Here is a 5,325-nt window from a genome sequence, read left to right on the forward strand (position 1 = left end):
TGCCCAAAGCTTCTATCCATGCATGGTTTGTGGGCCACAGCCTCATGATGCACATCCGTCGTCACTACTCTGGTGTCGTGACGACAATCTATTCAAGCGCAACTTCCAGTTTGCCCAACAATCAGCGAAGCAGAACAAGAAGAAGTTGGGGTTAGACTTCAACCCTGGTCCCTCAGCACCAAGGGCAGATGGCACACGCTACGCAGAACCCAATATCATCGGTCCGTATGCCAATCTTGAGGGCCTCATCACCCGCATCTTAGTCCAAGGGACTGTCGTGAATGACCCTCCAGCTGACTCTGAGTCTGATGAAGCTCCTGCTATACCGAAGCAAAAGCAGTCGAAGAAGCCAAAAGCTTCAAAGCCAGCCCCTTCATCAAAAATCTCAAGGGCGAAGCCATTGGCAACTGCACCTCCTGAAGACAGTGTGCAGTCTGAAGACGTATCCCGCGTCTCCAAGCCCCAGAAGGCCAAGGTGCCTCAGCCACACACCGGCAAAGAGCTCACAGCTGCTGCCATTCTGCGCAGCAAAGCCATTGATCTGTCAAGTGATGAAGATCTTGGAGATGACGCTCTAGAGCAGCTCATCAAGAGCAAAGAAGAAGCTGAAATCTTCAACAATTTGCCTCTCTTTGATGTCGCCATCATCCACAACTTCATCGACGAATGGTTTGCCACACCAAACATCAGCTTCGAAGATCTGCAGCTGCCTGTTGGGCTCAGCGTCGCCATCCAAGGCGCAATTGCTTCAGAACTTGCCATTGCCCAGCGCATTGTTGAACTGAAGCAGAAAATTGATCATGAAAAGGCTCAGTTCAAGAAGAATATGGCCAAGCTCAGCGTGCAAGAAGTGAAGAGCTTCAAGACCATGTTGCATGAGCTCAAGGAAATTTTTTTGAAGAAGCGTGCAGAAGCTCAGGGCTCATGTGAGCGGATGAAGTCTCTGGTTGAAAGATGTGTACAAGCCTACAATGAGGCTGAGAAGCGCAAGGCACTTGGGCGTCCTGGCATCGACCCCAAGATGGCCGCGAAGAAGAAGAAGAAGCCTGCTATGGCTGAACCAGAGGCACCTAGGCAAGAAGCAGTTCCAATTGTCTTCCCAACTGCAACGACTGGCTCGAAGCCAAAGAGCCGGTTAACAGCTTCAGAGCTCAAGAAGACAAGAACTGCTGAGGCTGAAACCAGGAAGAGGAAAAGCTCTGAAGCCTCTCCTACTGCCCCCAGCAAGAAGAAGCGAAAGATCAAGAAATCTCGGGCTGCTCCCACAGAGCCCTTGATAGTTGAACCTACCTCTATGGTTCACCCCAATGCAGAACGACAACTGACAGTTCATGAGCCTGCTTCCACAGAGGCTCCTGAAGCTGAAGACATACCAGCAGCCAACCCCATTGCTGCTGAAGACATTGGTCATCAGGACAATGTACAAGATGATGCAGCCCTTCCTCAGTATGAACAAAGCGAGCTCATCACCATTGGTCGTCCTCTAACGCCAATTGCACAAGATGTGTCATGGGCGGATCGCCCTCAAGAGGAAGAAGACAATGAGGCCCAGCTCACTCCAACCCCACAGGCGTCGTCTGCATTCCGCAGGCTTCGCAAAGGTCCAAGGCCTCAAGTCTATGCTGAAGACATTCCGGCTGCATCAGCCACAGAAGACGCACCACAAGAGCCTACTCCTATGCTCCACCAAGAAGCAGTTCTCCAGGAGAATGTGCTTGTGACTGACCCTCCAGCTAGTCAAGCGGAGGCTGAACATGTTGTGGATGCCACAACCAACACTGAAGCCAATGTGGAGCCCTTCTCACCAAAAGCTTCAGCAGACATCGAAGCTACTGATCCAGACACTTCTGTTCCTGAGTCTTCTGCATGTCCTCAATTTGATTACCATGTTGAGCACAGGCCTCATGTCCACAAGCCAGTCCCAAGGCTGCCAAGGTTCCCAGGTCCTGCATCAGCACCTGGCTCCTTTGACATCAATAGCTTCAAGGCAGAAATACGTTCTTCAACAGCTCCAAGAACTCCTATTCAAGGGAAAGGATTTCATCAGATAGGTTCTGGAGCTATCCTTAGCGTAGCTACTATTCATGCATCCTATACAACCAAGGTTGCATCTTCCCGCACAAGCGCCTTGATGTTGAAGCCATTGTTGGTCTGCCCTGCTTAGAGGAAGCACTGGATTGCTTCAAGCAAGTGGGTCTGTTGTAGTTTATAACTGATGAAGAGCACTGGAATGAAGAGCTTCTGTTGCAATTCTATGCCACCCTACACATCAAAGGATACAACAGAGATCCGAAGACTTGGGCCCTGGAGTGGATGACCGGCAATGTCCATCATGAAGCCAATGCATTCGATATCATTGAGCTCACCGGCCTGCCCACTCCTGGCGAACTCTTCGAGGAAGGCTGTCCACTACACACTGAAGCTCTTGAGAGCATATTCCAGAGGCCTGAACCAAATATGAGTCAGATGCTCTCCATGATGAAGCCATTGCCCCACGATGCTCCTTATCCAACAGAGTTCTTCGTTGAAGACTTTGAGTACCTGCCCAGAACCATCTATCACATTATCCGGCGGACTCTCTGGCCTATTAAAGGGCACTCTCCAAATGCCAAGATCGAGGGTGCAATGAAGACTCTGATATTCTGTATCCTTCATGGCAAATGCTTCAACGCACAGGATTTCTTCATACGCCAACTCGCTGCATCAGGCTCAGATCTGTTTGGTTTAAAGTTCTATGCTCCTTGGGTAATGAGACTGATCAAGCTTCACTCTGCGATCTCATATCAGCCCTCAGCCCGCAACCATCGGATCTTCTTGCCAGATGTGGATACCTCTGCTGAAGCTATATATCCTGAGCCTGCCAAGCAACCTTTGAGTCTTCAGAATGCAGAACACCATATCTTCACTCAAAACGATGAAGGTGTTGAAGCCATCTCCAGGGTGTATCCTTTGGCTGGCACTACACGTGCGCCACACCCTGCTTCAACTAAAGCCACTGATAGTGCAACTGCTTCCAGACCCAAGAAGCGCGCTCGTGTTCTCAATAACCGAGAGCTTCTTGTGGCCCTTCATCAAAAACAATATAGGCATCATGACTGGCTAAAGCGTCAGATGAAAAGCCTCTTGGTGGATGTTAATCGTCTTCGAAATCTTGCCACCAAGAATGCTTTCGTCACTCATGAAACCTGTCGTCGTACATGGAAAGGGCTATCAATGATGTGTACTGAAGCTGAACTTGAAGAGGATGGCTTCACTGAGCGATTCAAGTTTGACACCACACCTCCTAGAAGGGCTGTGATGCGCAACACACCATCACTTGAAGACTTTGAGTTTTCTTCATCTGCTGCCACAGTGACTGCCAGAATCATTGATGAAGAAGACGATGCTACATCACCGCCACCTGCTTCAGCACCTCCAAGCTCTTCTGCACCGCCAAACACCTCCAACGACCCTGCTACTCCTGGGAACGAGTAGACACTCTATGTCTTCAAACCTTTTTGGTCCCTGCTGACAAAAGGGGGAGAAGCATATGGGTTGATAGTCTTCAAGCGGGTCCATATGGGCGGGTGCTTTATGTTTTGCTATATTTTGCGTCGTGCTTACAACTCTCGTTTTTGCTTCATTTGGTTCTTTGAGTTGTAACACTAAAACTCGATGGTCGTCTGCTACTTGTTTCCCATCCTGTTTGCGAAGATAAATTCCGCATGTGCGACGATAAATTCCGCACTTATCTCATTCTGCAGACATCCATTTTCCATTATGCATGTCATTATCTTCATATACTTTCACATGCATAGTGGATTGTCATCATAAGCTGAATTGGATCTCCACAAGTACAACCTGCCATTTGCATTTGCATTCCAAAAGCAAATTAACTTATATGCACATCTTCAGGGGGAGCCCTTGAAACTTATGAAGACAATTCCTTATCCTTTACAATTTCACAGACTATATTCCCCGTTGAAAACTTCAACTAGTTTGTCATCAATCACCAAAAAGGGGGAGATTGTAAGTGCATCTAGTGCCACCCCTAGTTGGTTTTGGAGTATTGACGACAAACCTAGTTGAGGGACTAATGTGTTTGTGAGAATTGCAGGATAACATAGGTAGAAGTCCCTCATTGATTCGGTTTTACTACCAGAGATAACCCCTAAAAATGTATGAAGACATTGAAGCCAAAGGTGGTTTATGAATATATTCACATTGAAGACTATGACAAAAGAAGACACGTTATGAAGCCTATGGAGCTCGAAGACTTAGATCTTTCGTAGTTCCTTTTCTTTTGTGTTGAGTCATAGGAACCACCGTACTGTTAAGTGGGGTCCAGGAGAACCAGTCAGAATGACTGAAGTGATGCCTAAACCAAAAACCTATGTCTTCGAGTGAAGACAATGAGAGCGAATCTTGTCCAGAGCCAGACAAGTCAGCTTTGCTTGTAGCCCAAGTAAAGTTGCCATGAGAGTTTGAAATCTGACCGTTGAGACACGTGTCAGTTCCTTAGTGACCCAGGGTCATTTCGGACAAATCAGGTCGGGTTGCCAAGTGGCTATAAATAGCCCACCCCCTACAACCATAAACCGTGGGCTGCTCAGATTTCAGTGCACGGCTTTTGTCGTTTGAGAGCAACCCACCTCGAAGCCTTTGAGAGAAAATTCCTAGCGAGGAGAAAAGCCCTAACCACCCAGAGCTAGAGAACATTGGGCATCACTTAAGTCTGCTTGTCTGTGTGATCTGAAGACTTATTACACTTGAGGACTGTGAATCCTCCAGACGGTTAGGCGTTGCGTTGAGAGCATCCAAGAGACATTGTGGATTGCCAGTGAACGAAGTGTGTGAAGGTTTGGGAGTCTACCTTGAAGACTTACCAGAGTGATTGGGCGAGGACTATGTGACCTTAGCTCAAGGAGAATACGGTGAGGACTTGGTGTCCTGAGCTGCGTGTTCAGGACTGGGTGTCCGGGACTGTGTGTCCTAAGGTTTAAATACCTAGCCGCTCCAACCAGACGTACAGTTCTCACAGCAACTGGAACTAGTCCAACACATCATTGTCTTCAACGAGTCACCGGTTTAATCTTCACTTCCTTTTTCTTAATGTTACTCATTGTGAAGCCATTTCATGCTTGCTCTATCTTTTGTCTTCACAACATGAATGTATGATTTGTTTGGCTTCATAACTTCTTCCTACCTGATCCTTATTACACTGCAGCTGTTTGTCTTTGTGCTTTCACTCTATTGAATACTTGACCATGGCTTGCCTAGTGTAATCTAACTTCCGCTGCATAGTAATAGGCAAAATCTTCGCTGTTTGTCTTCATAACTCCCACG

This window comes from Triticum dicoccoides, chromosome 6A, assembly GCF_002162155.2.
Source record: "Triticum dicoccoides isolate Atlit2015 ecotype Zavitan chromosome 6A, WEW_v2.0, whole genome shotgun sequence".
NCBI classification, from domain to species: Eukaryota; Viridiplantae; Streptophyta; class Magnoliopsida; order Poales; family Poaceae; genus Triticum; species Triticum dicoccoides.